Source organism: Aulonocara stuartgranti (assembly GCF_965226115.1).
Source record: "Aulonocara stuartgranti genome assembly, chromosome: 19".
Lineage (NCBI taxonomy): Eukaryota > Metazoa > Chordata > Actinopteri > Cichliformes > Cichlidae > Aulonocara > Aulonocara stuartgranti.
Window position 1 is genome coordinate 22,559,896 of NC_138955.1, and position 17,530 is coordinate 22,577,425.

Consider the following 17,530-nt stretch of genomic DNA (forward strand, 5'->3'; position numbering starts at 1 on the left):
ATGTGTGTGTGTGTGTTTTTTTTTTTGTTTGTTTTTTTTAAAATTCCAATCCATTCTTCTTTTGCAGCATTTAAATAACCTTTATCTGATTTGATGGTTTTGTCACAGACTTTTAAAAAAGTGTTTTGCAAATGTGGGGATTAAATTGTGTTAAAATGTACAAAACAGTGATGTCATGTTTTGTGACGAGGACCCAGGCACAGAGAGACTTGATGAATTTAAGAATCTTATGATTTAATAAAGAAATTTGCAGACTTGCATAGAGATGGTAAAATTATGATGACTGATAACGGAGATGCAGACAACAGACGATGAGGACAGGGAGGAACAGGGGTTTAAATGCACCAAGGAGACAGTCAGAGGGAACTTGGGACAACTGGAGACATTTAAGGATGCAGGGACTGACAGAGACAGGGAAGAAGTCTCATTGTGATGAGTAAAGTTTATCTTGCCTGGCTGGGCAGCTCTCTGGGTGCTCAGCACCCCCAAAATCTCTGATCCTAGAATCACCCCTGTATCACAGCACGTCAGATAATGGGAAATAGAAAATAAATATTATAATCATTTCAATCTCATTTAAGTGCGGGGCTAAGACTAATTTAATAATTTCTTCAGTTTCTTCTGGCGAGACTTAACTTTGAGCAAACTGAGAACACGTGACTGTGTTGGTTAGTGTTGTTATCATGTGGTAGGATTTTGTACATTCACAGGAGAGTCACAAACAGGACCTCTTTCTTTGCACCTTATATATCACATTTATTATTATGATGATTAGACTTCAAAAATATGTGTAATCACAGTATAAGATAAGTTTCTACATCCTTTAATGAGGCAGAACTGGACATGGGATAGTGGAGATCAATATTAAACTTTAAATGATACTATAAACTGGAACTTCAAGTTTTCATTTCTGCTAATGTTTTACACTCTTAATGATACATTTGACCTGTCAGATTGTTTAGATGAGGTTCATGTATCCTAAAATGAAAATGTGAATAACAACACAAATAATGAAAACAATAGACTTAAAATAAGATCTTTAATCAGTTCATCTTCGCCAACTGTAGGAATAAATTAGGAAATAGGGTTAGGGTTATTAAAAAAATATACAAACAGGCACCCCTAAAGTTTGTATTGTGGGTATACTGCAGGGTAATCTCTTGCATCGTGTGAAAGCGATATTAAAAGGCATGCTGTATTTTGTTTTGTTTTGTTTTATAAAGCTCGCCACCACTAGAGGGCACGATGACACCATTAGTTGTTTTTTAACAGAAACCTTACCTGAGTCAAATGGTAAAGGCAAACCATTTTTGTGGTGTCATTGGAAAATACTGAATGGAGCTGTACTTTTGTTTCTAGTTTTATCCGTAAGATTAGAATGAGAATAATCGAATTAATTAAGTTAAATATTAAACCAAAGTTGACTTTTTTCAAAAAAACAATTTTTTAACTATCATAAATTTTGGTTATTATACAGCAGTATTCCACATCCAGACACTAGAGGGTGTTTATAATGCTGCTGGGGGCTCAGAGGAAGAATAAATATCGCTTCATATGTGTACCTCTTCTGTTCTTTACCAAATGTCACTAATTATGCATAAAAACATATTTTAACCTTCTAAAGCACGACAGAAAGCTTTTTTTTAAAGTCTCATGCCCATTACGTGTGAAGTTCAATAGTCCAATAAGATGTGGCAGTCACTATTATGAATGAGTTGAAAGGGTGGTATCTTATTCTTACATATGGCCTAGTGTTTGCATAGTGTTTTATTGCTAAAGCAGTGGTTCTAAAAAAATTATCCACCACTCGGCATTGTCTACTAATATAGGAAATATCTAACCAATTTTTCTTTTTAAAGACTGGAGAATATAAGGAACAGTTTATTTCATTTTATTATTTATTTACTTATTTGGTTGTGAGAGGAGGAAGCACTTGCTTGCCTGTCTGTAAATATCGCACACCGCTGTTAAATGGTGGTTTAAGGTTGTATGGCTACGGTTTTCATGTAGTATGTTATTTTCTCGTTAATATTTGTAGTGAGGGGACATTTTTATAGGTCAATATCAAATTCAGAAATACAATATTGTAAGGTGGCTCTGTGAGTCACCAACAGACTGTATATAAAACATTGATTTAGCCACTGGGCCATCAATTGTTTTGTGGACTCACATTTTGAAGTCTCAATTTGCTGGGCTGCTGCCACGATTATTTCTTTCTTTATTAAGAGAGACGTGACCACATTTAGTATAATGAGTGGAAATCTAAGTTATCAACTAGCACTATCTATTTTTTAAGTAAACTGCATTTTTACACAATATGGGTGCATCACACAAGCACCACAACCACTACATAATTTCCTCGGGGATTAATAAAGTATTCTTATACTGAATTATTGCTATGTAACATCCAAATAAAATACTAGAATTTTATTTAGCAAAAAAAACTTCTTGGTTTTGGATTAGTGCAATTAACTGCATAGCAAATCATACCATTATCCCTCTGCTGGTTTCTTTTTCAGGTGAAGAGCTGGGCTGGCTGTGTGGTTGCTCAAACTGTGGGTGAAGCCCTTCTGTTCCTGGGCTCTAGCTCTCATATCTGTTGCCACTTTTAAGGCGCAGCTTGAGGGGCTTTTCTCTGCCAGAATGCAGTTGCATCATGGTGTGAAATGCCTTGTTTAAAAGATGGTTGGAAAACCTACTTCCACAAGGAAGACTTTCACTCATCAGGCTGGTCACTTCTCACAGCATGTAAAAGAAAAGTAATCACAGAGTCCACCCAGAACAGAGTATGTGTATTTTTTTTAACATAATTACATTAACATTCCAGTTTTTAAAATGTGTTGCACAAAATTAAAAAAGTTTTGTGCAAAACCTATCTCATAGTGCTTCGTGGGGAAAAAGGATAATGACCCAAATCCTGCTGCAAAAGCAACCCAAGAGTTTCTCGGTACAAAGAAATGGGATATTCTTCAATGGCCAAGTCAGAAACCTGACATCCAACCAGTAGAGCGGGCTTTTGGTGAAACTGTGAATGTATGTGTGCTATCTTATATGACGTGTTTCCCCTCTTTGTCCAAGATAAATTTCTCCCAAGCGAGACAATAACTGCTGATCTGATCCGATCTTTTCAGTTACTCAATCACCTATTGCATGATTTTAAATCCAATGTGGAGGTATAAATGGGAAAAATGACAAAAATCGAGTCAATGTCCAAGTACTTACAGCCCTACATGTATCAATTTCACTTACTTTTAACAGTAAATCCATGCTTCAGAGAGCAGCCATCACACTGATAATATCATCTGCACTGTTTCACTTCCTGCTTTTCTTTGTCAGCCTGATGGTAACTCTTTTCCAAACCTTACCAACAATTGGTATTCAACACACAGAGTTAAACAAAAGATGCTTAAAGATACGTTACAAATTAATGTTAACATCATATATAACAAGCCAAAGACCAAAACCTTGTTTTTGTTCCAGGCTGTAAGCATGTTTAATTCTGCTCTAAAATTGGACATTTAAACATGGGGGTTTCTGGGAAAAGACTCACATTTGGAGCCGGTTGTTGAAGGAACAGCAGTACTTTGAGTCCTGACGCGTTTTTGTCATTTTTCAGCCTCAAAGGTTTCCATTTGTTTCATCATTCAAGTTTTGAGTGCACATTGCTGCTCAGAAAGAGCCTGGGAACAGGAGAAGTGGCTCAACTCTGAAACTTGTCCTTCACCTTTCCCCCCTCTCCCTTCTTTCATGTACCCTCACCCACCTTTCCCACAAGTGACCAAACACTTTACCTGAACTCAGGTTTCTGCTTTTGTTCCAGATGGTAAGAAACGGGAGGATGAGAGACTTAAGGGGTCACACCTCGGTGGTGAATGTGGCCTCTTTGGGTTTCGGATTATCAAGCAGGAAGATGAGAAAATGTGAAGATCAAGGAAAAATGCTTATGCAGTTGAAGCTGCAGCACCTGAAGTAGGTCCTGATCTGAGTTTAGCAGAGAATGAGCTGGACAATGCGGCCTTTGTCTCGTGATCAAAGGGGGAAATTCCCACACAAATCGGGGGGTGTCTCAGGTGAATTCCATCCAGCCACAGACCTTCACAGATAAGCAGGCGGCTCCTTTATGGCTAAGCCCCTGCAATAGGTGGAGGAAGGCCTCGGCAGCCCTTCATTTATTTACTTGCTCTTGGTCAGTTATTAAGATGCCACCAACGTCTTGCTTTGTGAGATACTGTTGCCAGATTATGGTGGATGAAGAAAACCACTTCTGAAATGGCAGTACCCCACACACTCCAGATGTAATTTGTGCTTTAACCAAACCGAAATAAACTTGCAGCTAAAGCCAGTTGAGAATTAGGCCACACCCCTTCAGCGTATTCTTTCCCCTTCATCCAAAACCAAGTAAGAGCCTTGGAGTTTGAAGCAGAGCTGCATCAGTTGTGGACCCTTGATCTGATTCTCTTCATTCTCAGCCTCGCCAGCTTTATTCAGTGTTAATTTGATGGCTCTACAGTCTACCCTGAAAACTTTAAACACTCAAAGCAGGAACGAGATGGTGAGTCATGTGGTCTCACAATTTAAAGCTTTATTTAATCTACATAAAAATAAACAGTTCAAGTCACACCCTGAAAGTACAGTGGTCACAATTTAGCTCATTTACAAATCACGTTCAGGCGAATGAAACCAGAATCAAAGACGGTCACTACACGAGTCTGAGGTGTTCTCCCACTGCACGCAGGAGTAAAAGGGCCGGTGTGGTGCCAAAGTTTTCAGAGTCCTTGCAGAGCCAGTACAGAGGAGAGAAAGAGCAGAATGCTTGAAAGTGAGCGTCGCCTTTTAAGACAAGTTTTCCCACCCAGCACTTGAAATGTAATTCCAAAACGCGTTTTTGGCTGTTTTTGAGTGGGTGGGTGGGTGGATTGAGAGATTAGTGTAATTAGACTAAGCCAGCACTGGATCCACAGTGTAACCTGTGCTGGCTTTTGTGTCCAGCGCGGTCAGTCCACTCAATCAGGACCGGTGGAGGAGAAGAGCGGTCAGAGCCAGCGGGGGGAGCAGCACCATGAAGGCGGCGGTAGCCCCACAACAAGCCCCCGTGGAGCTCGGGGTGGTGTTGTTTGTGTTGTCCGGATTCGTGGCGTTATTCGGCAGGGCCACCTGAAACACATTTGTATTTAATTAAGATGATTCAGTCCGGGTGATTTCATTTTTAAACTAGGATTTAACGTGCGAGGGAGAAAGTTAATCAAAATTCAGTCATTTCGTTTCCATTTTGATTTGGAAAAAAAAAAAAAAAAAAAAAAAAAAAAGGTAAGATAAGCGCTTTAAAGCCTCTGTTCAAGACCTAGCCCGAAACTTCTAGAAGTTTGCCATTGTATCCTTATTGCCGCCGTCTGTTCTGCAGGGGACAAACTGATTTTTATATTCATGACTTTTCCCCTAAAATTACGAGGTCGTAGATGCACTCCAAGCATAACGTTTTAACCTCGATCCCTAATTGAACATTTAGCTCATCTGCGCCATTACAGCGTTTCATGCGTAAACAAATTCCGTTGGCCACAGTTGATGAGGTTGGTGAAAGTATGAAGAAACAAAACAAAAAAAGGAGGCACGGATCAAACTGACCTGTGATGTGAGATGGAAAGCCAGCAGCAAAACTCCGACGACTGCGACGCACAGTTTCTTCATGATGGATGGGATTCTGTTCTTCTTGGTAGAGAAAACGTGAATGGAACAGGAGACCAAGCCTTTGCTTTTTTTATACCTCCCAGTGACGTCATCAACCACGCCAAAACACCTGCCTTTATGTATCATTCATTCATTCTACCCACTGAGGCAGTGTGAACAAGGAGACGAATGTGCTGGGATTTCCTTGATTTCCTTACATTTCTAACCACCAAAGCCTGTCTGTGTTGATCTCCACTGAACGTGTGCAAAGCCTGCATATCAAAATAGAAACACTGAGGGATTGAACAGATTCACCTTTTCTCAAGTTCACATTGGTGGCAGCGCCGGGCGAGTTGTGGGAGTTTATTTGGCATGCTGGAGAATGGGGAGTTCTCGGGTGTCAGTTGGTGGATGCATCAGGCAGCGCACACACGTCCACCTGTTGCTGTCTGTTGAGCCAGGCTGGCTGTTCAGTTATTGAAGTAGAAGAAGAAAAAGAGTGTAGGAAATGCTGCAAGTCTGATAGAGAGTCAACACAGTTCCAGTGGTCATACAAGGAAATCTCTAACCAGTGTAAGAAACGATTTTGTATTCTTTAGATTGGAGATGTGTCAAACTCACAGGATTCAGAGGACGGGTGGGGTTGGTTTCGGTGTGGGCAGGGTCAAGTTCCCGCTCTACACTTGAAAGCTGAGGAATCAGCCACCCAACCCTCATTTACCTCCTCCTGCTACAGGACAGGGCCCTAAACATAGTAATGATGCTGGTCTTTAGCTGTCTAGCAGATGGTCACGCTGCTTCTACAGGGATCACTTTGCCTTAGATTCACCAGATTCTCTGGCTTGGAATCAAGTCAAGAGTGCAGAGAGACAGACAGAAAGTGTCTTAAAGTGTCTTGGCTGTGGCCACACATGGCCATTTCATTACTTTTGGGAAACTGATCATAGAGATGGGATTTTTATGGGAGAAATTCACTCCTTACAGTGTCCCCTGTGGCTGTTTTTATTTCAAATTCAAATTCAAATTTTATTTGTCACGTACACAGTCATACACAGTACAATATGTAGTGAAATGCTTGGACAACTGCTCGTGACCTAAAGAGAACAAAAAAGGAAAAGGCTATGAATAAGATAGGAAATAAATATGAAAAATTAAAAAGGGTAAATTTAACTAGGAAGGAATAAAATATAAATTAAGGTTAAAAATGAAATAACTGTACAACACAAATTAGAATGAAGGGTAAATTTAACTGGGAAAGAATAAGATAAAGATAAATATATAAATTAAAGTTGAAAATAAAATAACTGTACAACAAAATACACAATACACAATATAGAACTATATAAGAATGTATGAAGAAATCTAAATATAAATAAATATATACACAATAACAGCAGCTGTACAAGTATTAACCGGAAATGAAGAATATAGTGACCAGTGTTGTGCAAAACCAAAGGCCAGAAAGTCCAGTGTGTGTGTAAGAACCATATGTGTGGGTCAGTACTGTGTGGTGGTGTGATTGAGAGACCGTATCGCCTGCGGGAAGAAGCTCCTCCTCAGTCTCTCTGTGTTGGTCTTCAGGGAGCGGAATCGCTTTCCTGACCTCAACAGAGAGAACAGTCTGTTGTTGGGATGGCTGAGGTCCTTCACGATCTTCCTGGCCTTGGTCCAGCACCGCCTGCTGTAGATTGAGTGCAGGTCAGGGAGCTCGGAGCGGATGGTGCGCTCAGCTGACCGCACAACCCTCTGTAGAGCTCGTCTGTCCTGCATGGTGCTGTTCCCGAACCAGGTTAAGATGTTTCCCGCCAGGATGCTCTCTATGGTGCACGAGTAAAAGTTCCTGAGCACCTTGGAGGGCAGTTGGAAGTCTCTCAAGCGTCTGAGGTGGTAGAGACGCTGTCGGGCCTTTTTCACCACGGTGTTGATGTGACAGGACCATGACAGGTCCTGCGTGATGTGAACTCCGAGGTATTTGAAGCTGTCCACTCTCTCCACTGGGCACTCGTTGATGACGGGGGTCTGGTAGTTCCTCTCCTGCTTAGTGCTGAAGTCCACTATCAGCTCCTTTGTCTTACTGACGTTTAGAAGGAGGTTGTTCCTCTGGCACCAGTTCTCAAGATTCCTAATCTCCTTCAGGTAGGCCGTCTCGTTGTTATCAGAGATCAGGCCCACCACGACGGTGTCGTCAGCAAACTTGATGATGGTGGTGGAGCTGGTAGTGGCCACGCAGTCATATGTGTACAAAGAGTACAGCAGGGGGCTCAGAACACACCCCTGGGGGGCTCCAGTGCTGAGAGTGGTGGAGGCTGAGACATGTCCGCCCATCCTTACTGCCTGTGGTCTGCCAGTTAGGAAGTTGGAGATCCACTGACACATAGATGAGCTGAGTCCCAGATGCTCCAGCTTGGTGGTGAGTGTGGAGGGAATTATGGTGTTAAATGCAGAGCTGTAGTCTATGAAGAGCATTTTAACATAATTCCCCCTTCTAGTGTCCAAGTGAGTGAGTGATGTGTGGAGGAGATGAGAGATGGCATCGTCTGTGGAACGATGTGGACGGTAAGCGAACTGTAGTGGGTCCAGTGTGTCTGGTAGTGAAGAAATGATGAAGTCTCTGACCAGGCTTTCAAAGCACTTCATCACTACTGAGGTGAGGGCTACAGGGCGATAGTCATTGAGAGAAGCAGGGTGGGGTTTCTTCGGGACAGGAACAATGATGGACTCTTTGAAGCATGTGGGGATCACCGACTGAGATAAAGAGATGTTGAATATCTCAGTGAACACAGGAGCTAGCTGGTATGCGCAGTCTCTTAGGATACGACCTGGGATGCCGTCTGGTCCTGCTGCTTTCCTGGTGTTCACTCTCTTGAAGGCTCTCCTATTTAGAACCATCGTCCATTCTGCTCTTCCTCCTGTTGCTTCACACTGCTCAGATGACAGTTTGTCATCCAGTTTATGCAGATTCCTGATCTCAGTGCAACTCTGACCACTTCTGGTTCTAAAGCAACACTATCAAAGTGAAGCTGGCTCTGGAAGACACTGTGGTTGTCTGATTTTATTGATTTCAAATATGCACAAATCCGTAATAGTTGTCCAGTCTTCAGTGAAGGAGTTTCAACTTGTATTGCAACTTTTTCCTACTAACAAACAGAAAATTTCACTAAAAAGCCATCTGTGATTTGGTCATAGTCAAGTCACCCTAGGGTAAATATAGTATGCTGGTAATGGTGCCAGGCCCCATTACTTTCACAAGGCCACCAGAATTCCAAACAGCTGAAAAGAAAGAGCCGTATTTACTTGATTTTAAAGAGGTCTTGGGTCATCCTGTGGCCGTATTGAGTTTCTCTATCTGTAGCCTGTAAGAGCAAACTGTGTTTCCTCCATCCATCACACTACTACAAAGAAAGCTGCAGCATTGATTCTGAGGCAATACTGATGCTTTCTGCTATCAGTAATCACCTCCCTGAAGCCCACACTTGGATTGTGGGTTTTTAAAATGATGCCCATATGCGGTACTGTGCCAGTTTGACCACCTACTTATTTCACCATGACATTTCACTGGATTGTTTCACTTGGATCATATAGAACGACCAAAATATATTTTTAAAACCACAACTTTGTTTTTTTTAAATGCTTCTTAAAAATCCAATTGTTAGTTTCTTTATCCATTAATTTCTGACATTGTTTTAGCTGTATTTCAGTAGTGGTGAGGCATTAGAAATTTGCTTTTCTTGTGTTTAAACTTAAAGTTGGTGAAATGCACTTGCTGCCACTTAAGGTCAACTAATCCAGTTGCTGCTCATGTGGATCAAAGCCTTCAGTAGGATTAAAGTCACTGGTCAGTCTTTCACAGGACCAGCAGCCAGAAGAGCGATGTTTGCCCTCATCAATATATATTGCACTGTGCAACAGTCTTGAACAACCCCTCATTTCTTTAGGTTTTGCTTCCAAGGAGATAGTTTATTGTATATTTTCATTCTTCAAACTAGTCTTGAGCTTTTTGAAGGTCTTTAACCTTTTCATGCATGAATTATGACAACCTCAAGCAGGATTTTTTTCTTAAGTATTTTTTTATTCATCTTTAGGCATGACAAAACTATTTTTGAACTTCATTTTTAACATGTACTTTTCAGAGAGTTTCTTTTACATCCATTTAGGTGGACAACATATGTTTTGACTTATGAATTTGGTATTTCCAAGTATACCATCAACACTGACACAAATACAAGAAAACAGCCTTTGAATAGCTATCCTCTGTAGTGACCACTATAAGTGAAAGGGTTAAAAAGTTGTTGTTTTTTTTGGGGGGGGGGGGGGGGGGGGGATTTTGGGTGGGTTTTTTTTTTGTTTGTTTGTTTGTTTGTTTTTGTAGCTGACTATTTTCAGAGGAGTTATTTTGTTGTTGTTCTTTTGTTTTTCTTAAGCTGTTTAACCCTAACCTATGAATCATTCATGCACAAAAATGCACCTAGCTCAAGGGATGGACCAGTGTTGTTTACACATAACAGACAACTTGGCAAAGAACCAATTTTGAATCATGTCCTTAGGCACTTTATCACAAAAATACAATTTTTTTCCTTGAATCTTCAAAAAAATCTTCAAAGAAGCTATTTGGTTACATTTCAGCCAATGGTGCTGGAAATTCTCTCAATATTAATTGAAGTATGACTACAGAAAATAAATTCCACGTTGTAATCCACCATAAGAAAAGCACATTAGTGGGAACAGTTTTGTTTTTTTAAGCATGACAAAGATCCCATATTTCCTATGCAATAACAGCTTATGTGGATAAACAAATACACAGCGGAAGAGTCTCAGTCATGGATTGGCCTCCTCAGAGCACAGACTTCAGCATTATTGAAGCAGTGTGGGATCACGTTCTCATGACAGGGAACAACAACCGGTTTAATTGAACTGGAAAACTTTTAAGAAACAGCCAGGTGAACCGTTCTCCTGTTCATTTTATTTATGTATGTTTTTTTTTTTTTTTTTAAAGGTAAGTAAACTGGCTCTGGCCATGTATTTAGTATGCAGACAGACTATTGATTCATGCAAATCCAGGCCAATTACTCCATTGGGTCCATCTTTGATATATGAATACCTCCTATATGTATGTAAAGAGATTCCAAACCATCTAGTGAACCCTCACGTTACATGTAGATGCCAGAAAGAGTAAGACTAATATGAAACACAGCTTGACTTTGAACCTTTACAACCTTGTTTTAACATTTTACGTCTGCTTAAAACAATTGACAGATTTGTCATTAGAGAAAATAGCTCCTGAAAGACGCATGCTTTCAGTTGTTTCCAATTCATTTTTATTCATAAAGCAGTGTGAAATTACCGACTGGAGACAATTTTCTCCTACATTGTAGGATTTGTATGAGCTGAAATTGAATGCTTTATGCATCAAGATTATTCGGCAAATAAAAACCCCACTTAAATGATTTTCCATGCTGGGGCTTTTATTTTGCAGTCACACCAAATTCCCTATGATTTAGGCTCCAATGTGCCGTTATTTGAAATATTGTTAGGGTCTGTTATCTTGCCTCCTGAGTCTGTGGCTGCTGTACAGCCTGTATCTAAATCTATTGAATTAATACTGCTGTGAAGGAGGTGGGAGCCAGAACCATGGCAACCATCAGCTCAGATTAGTGTGGGATGTGAGCTGGCAGGAGACATGCACACACCATACATACTATACACTTGCATACGCAAACAAATCAATATCCGTGCATGCCTTGCCAAATAGAGCCTGCCCGCTCTCCACTCTAACAGATACAGATGTTCATTTGTTGTACTGATTGAGTTGAGGTCTGTCTTTATTTCACAGCGATACCAGAATCTGTGTAAATGGTTTAGAAATGATATCACTTCAAACTGGTTGCCCTCAGTACTTTGATTAATGTAGTTTATCTCCTTTTCTGCTGTTGAATTGAACAAAAGGGATGCTCTAATGTAGTAGTCATCGGCAAGCTCCCAAACCCCCAAAACAACTGGACACTGGATACTGGACATCAGGCTGGTACTACCAGACTTAATAACAAGGAATATCCATTCAAAGTCAGTAAGAACCTACTGTTTTGCAGGAGCAACAGTCACCAACATAATTAACAAGATCCCAAGTTTGTTGGATGAACATCCCACGGCTACATGGTGTGTTCTAACATCAGCAATCAGAGCTACTGAAACAGACTTTTACACGTCTCTTTAACTTACGTGAATATTGTTGTGAAAATCTTTCTAAAATTCCTGTTTTGTTGCAGTGTTGGTTGATAGTGTTGGTCAGTTCTCCAGATTCCTCTGGAAATACTTTAAAACTTCGTCTTTATCACTTCCTTGAAAAAGTTTCTCAAAGTTCTGTTTTTGAAAATCACTAAGAATTCAGATATTTGCAAGACTTTTAATTTGCACTTAATTTTAGCTGGACTATTTTATATACACTTGTTATCTAACGCTATAGAGGTTGCGTTAGATAACAAGTGTAGCTATAATATTAGAATTATTTTTTTTTACTTTGATAAGCCATAGGGAGGTCTGCAGTAAACTGGCTACCTTAAACCCAAAGAAATCTAAGACCTTCTTTCTTTACCTTAATGCCTATAAATCATATTCTTAATTTAACAGCCGCTACAAGCTACTTTTTGACCTTCCCCAAGGGACCCGTTTCTCCTCCTAAGATGGACCAGGGATATTTCATCTGTTAAGCAAATGTTTAAGACACTGCACAGTGGAGCCACTTAAGACTTGGTACAGGCAAAAATCCAGAAGTGTTGAATCCTGCACAGGTGCTCCTACTCCATAAATGTGGTAATAGTGATCTGAATAATTACCCCCAATACCCCCAATCTCAAAACTGTCTTGCCAAGCCAAAAACAAAGAAAAAAACTCATTACTTATTATTGCCAATGAATAACTTTATAATAGAATTCAGGAAATTTCTTCCAAGGATTTCAGGTCAAGTCCATTTACTCTTTATACAGGTGTTCCACAGGGACCCATTCTGGGACCTTTCTTATTCACCCTCTAGAAAAACAATATTATCTCTGCCACGCAAAACTGTAATGTATATTTCTATGCAGATGACACTGTTTTATTTGCCACTGGCTCGTCTGTTGATCTGGCCATTGAAAATATACAATCTCCTTTTGAAGCTTTTCAGAAATCTTTTATCACACATGAACTTGTTTTAAACTCTGGGAAAACTAAGTGCTTGCCATTTATAAGGACCCCTGAAAGTATCCAGCCTGTAGAGGCTAGATGTTAGACTCTCTTTTAAAACTCATGTGGAACACTTATCAGGAAAATTAAAGACAAAGATTGTATTCTTATATAAAAAAAAACAATTCTTTTTCTTTTTATTCACGAGTCTCAAGATCATTGTACATTTATCTACAATCCACAGTTTTGGCTCTGCTTGATTATGCTGGAATATGCTTCTAAATCCATCTAGAACCCTCTTGATTCTTTTGGCTATTGTTTGTTATAAAATATGTAGGTATACTGTTCAAAATACTACCTCCTGCCCCTGCCTAACTGTCTGCAAGATATCTGGTTTTTATTTTGGGTGGATTAATTTAAGTACATTCTTGGCTTTAACCCTCCTTTTCTTCTGGCTGGACGATGAGGTGGTGCTCCAGAGTGTGGCCACCATCCAGAAGGAGCATCGTAAGTTCTGCCTGGCTGTCGAGGGACTTGGAAACCGTCTATGTTACCTGGAATCAACATCTGAAGCTAAGGTGAGGATGCCCAAAAGCTTTGTTTACTGTGCTACTGAAGAGCATAGCAAATCTGATGTTGTTTACATATGTTGATTGCATATTAAACTAAAATTCATAGCTACTTATATTCAGAGTTGCCTCCCAGTAGTTGACCTGTGCAATTTCCTTGTGATTGAAAGTGTTCGCCTACTTCAAACTGGTCTCCAACAGGAAAAAAAAATTTCAGTGTAGTTACTGGATTTTTCTTTCCACTGAAACGAGGCAGTTGAGGTCTCATTTTGACTGAGCCATCACGCAGGGCTGGAAACCAAGCAGCAACCCCCTGGAAAACTGCAGTTGCTAATGTGTATTCCCTAGCCAGTTTCAATGCGGTGGCTGGAGGTTCCTGGTTATCGATATGTGAAAGTTGTCGCCCTCCCAAAAACCTTTTTCTGATTGCTTTAATTGCTAGTGAACTGCATGATCATCTATAGTTTACATGGAAAACACTGGCTTGTCTTCAAACACTTGCTAACTACTTGCCAAGCGGTAGTCCGGTTTCACTAGCATCGTGCTGTGACCAATTTAACTTTGTAACAGCAGGCAACCTCTGGCAACCACTTGCCAACTACTTGGGAAGTACATTTTCTACCTTAGCAGTAGATCGTTGCCAGGGGGTTGTGCTGTTATTGTCTGCATAATTTTTTTCCCCTTATTTTTCAAACAACAGAGGTTTTCATCCATTCTTTGAAAGGTGTATTCTTTATCATTAATTTAACAGACTATTTCAATAAATTTGTATAATTTAGTTTCATACGAATAATTACTGCTTCGCACTTTCTGACTTAACATGGGACAAGTATTACAGCTGAATGATCAAAACATAAAAAAGCTAAATATTTTTTCAGATTAGTTTAGCTTCTAGATTCAAGTAAAATTTGTTATTAGTGAACAGCCAGAAGTTTTAAGAGGCTGTAAGAAGCTGTTTTCTTGATTTAGCGGCATATTAAGGTTTTTGGAAAACCTCATATCTAATGTTCAGTAGTCTTCAAATATATTCATCTGAGCAGCTTGCTTTCTTGAAATTGCTTCAGATAAGAATATTCTGACACAATTACACATATTCTCTCTTTTATTGTTTAAGAAAACTCATCTAATGGGATTAATCATACAGGCAGTTGTTCAACACCAATAGCGCTCTGTTGGCATCTCAGTTTTCTTGTCTTACATTATCATAGAGCAATTAAGCCGAGAACTGTTACTCACTGGACATTTTCTGGTTTTCTGACCATTCTCTGAAAATCCTAGGAGTCGTTGTATGGGAAAATCCAAATTCTGAAATGCCAAAAACTATTCCACATTCATTCAAAATAACTTAAATCAAGTTTCCTCTACATTCTGATACTCACTTGGAACTTTAGTAGATCACCTTGACCCTGTCCGCCTGGCTAAATGCTGAATAAGTTGTTATGTCATTGTGTTAACAAGCAGTTGAACAGCTTTAACTAATGAAGTGGCCATTAGTTATATCCGATGGCCACACAAACCTGGCTCTGCGGTGTTTTTTATGAGATGTGCATATTGGAGGTTTTAATTGGGCCACTGAGCATTATGACTTTGAATAAATTTTCTGGACCTGTGGGTATATTTTTGCTCACTCACCTGAAACTGTTGAGCTGGAGGGCAACACCTGCAGAGCTCTAGACAGACTGTCATGAGCGCCTTTCACCTTGGGATCAGTGACAATGCTTCTGGCCTCCTTGAGTGTGAAATGTGGTCGAGAATTAAGGCCGATAGCTGTGATTTTGCACGAAGTCTGCTAGCTTATCTCAGGTGTTGACACCTCCATTTCCAAGACTCTAACGAAGCCTGGCTGCTTACCAGTGCCAGAGAAAAGGCCAAAGTGAAACAAGGGCTTTTGAGACAATGTTTTAAATATAATGTTTGCATTAATATGTGATATTATAAGCAATACTTCAGATACATTGAAAGCTTGTGTTATTTTATTTTTTTTAGCCACCATTCTTATAAACAAAGAAACAAAATCTGGTTCTTAAGGTTGTTGTTGTATAAGATACTATAGTCAGACTTACAAAGACCATGACTATTAGTAAGCTACATTTTGAAACATGACCAGATATATCAAATAAAATGAAGTGACTTGACAATAGAATCACTATTGTAGTTGGATCTCTTCTGAATAGTTTTCATAAGAAATGGTATTCTTATGGAAAATCCTGTTCCTAAAGGATTATTTTACCCATTTTTATTGAGCGAAGCTCGCTCTGGAGGGCACGAAAGACATGAAACTTTCTAAAGGTGAATGTGACCACAGTGAGACACAGTGTCTGCTCTGCCCAGACCAGTCGGCGTGATCAGAGTGTCTTCCCAAGCCTGGAAGAAGTATGATAATTGGAAAATTGGTGGTGAATAATTCATAAGAGGTGCAAGGTTTGCAGCAGGTTGCGAGTTAGCACTGTAGAAGGTCGCATGACACCACAGGTGTAGCTGCATCGTGTCAAGACAAAACTCAATTTTAAAGTGAGCCTTTCTCAGTTTTATGTTCTTTGGGGTTTCTAGCCTTTAATAAAATGTTTTTTCATAACATAGCAAATGTGGACATCTTATCCTAATGTGCATGAAGGTAAAGAGAACCATAAATATCTGAGTGGACAGCAATTGTGTGCAGGTTGTTGGTTTTGGGACGCAATGAGACGGTTGCATACACAGACACCCTGTGGCTTTAGAGGTTCTTGTGCATGTTTGTGTTAAGTTGCACGGCAGCCCCATCCTCATTATCACCCAGCAGCCCTCCCCTCTGCTCACATTTCTCACCTCACTGCAGCGGTCGAGGGTCAGACGGTTGTGTTACTCACTAAGGGCAATCACCCAGTACCTTAAATCACTGCTTGTAATCTTCTTTGCTGGAAAGAGATGGACATGATATATGATAGTCATGTTAGGTGAAGGTGACTGTTATGAAATGGAAATAAATCTGGGAGACACTGACTTAGAGCTATTTTGTTTTTGTACTTACTGTTTAACATGTCTTGTGGCCAGTGTAATGTTAATCAACAGTGCCATCTAGCAAATCACAAAGTATATATATTTTTTTTTACTTTGACAAACAGATGCTAATGAATGGGCCAGCTTTAGTACTGCCTTTGAGCTACAAGTAATTTGGAGTACATATTATATATCTTTAAATGTCTTATTTTGTTCTCGAAGACCATCGCTATGAAATTTTTGAATAAACTTTGTATTTTTTTCACAATCATCCCAGGACCACATAACGCCCTGTTGTTGAAAAACTTTCATCACTGAATAATTTATAGAAGGCAGTTATTACTAAATTAACTGAAGCATAGCAAATGTGCTCTTCACTCGTAATAGGCATCAGATTTGGCTTTTAAACAGAGTCAAACAACCCTGAGCCTTGAGGAATAAGGTCTAGCCAGACTAATAACTGGTCATTGTAGCTCCAGGCTGCACAGTTCCTCATAATCCCAGGATGGCAAAGAAGATGTGAGTTATTAGAATTATTTATGAGTGCCAGGAGTTTATATATTTCAATTGATTTGGTCTAAGATAAGGGCTTGCAACTAATTCAGTAACCATTTATTTCTGTAAACAATTCTGCAATGTCGATCACATGTGCTTAAATAAATCAGTATATTTCAGTTCAAAGTAAGGTTAACATATATATTAACACCGCATGTTAAAAATTTGTATCTAAAATCGAATACACAAATGTAATTTCAATGCCCCTATGCTATTTAACCAGTATCATACGTATCATATTTATCCTCATATTTAGTTGCTGATTTTGGATTAAAGCTACGTCACACTGTGACATTTATGTAGGCCAGCGGTTTGTTTGGATGGTGCACATCATCCGAATCATTAAATACATTTATAGAATAAGTTTCACAGTCAGTACGAGGTTTCTTCAAAGGTTGTGTCTCTGAACTTTTGAGTCTCAAGTTCTTTTATATCAACCTATTTTCAGTACTCCAAAAAAGTACTCCAGATTAGGGAAGCTGGGTGCAGAGGCCCTGCAGATGACATGAAAGGAAATTCTAGGAGGGTAAACTTTGTTCACATTTTTATTTATTTATTTTATTTTTGTACTGAGAAGAGTCTGATTTTGCTCAAAATACCTACATTCT

At 39.5% G+C, this 17,530-nt stretch overlaps 1 protein-coding gene across 1 annotated transcript in view; it reads right to left on the minus strand.

Annotated features, from left to right (window-relative positions):
• The window catches only part of LOC309695174 (interferon alpha-inducible protein 27-like protein 1), an 84,798-nt gene that overhangs the window by 14,035 nt on the left and 53,233 nt on the right, over nt 1–17,530 (minus strand). The window lies entirely within an intron of this gene.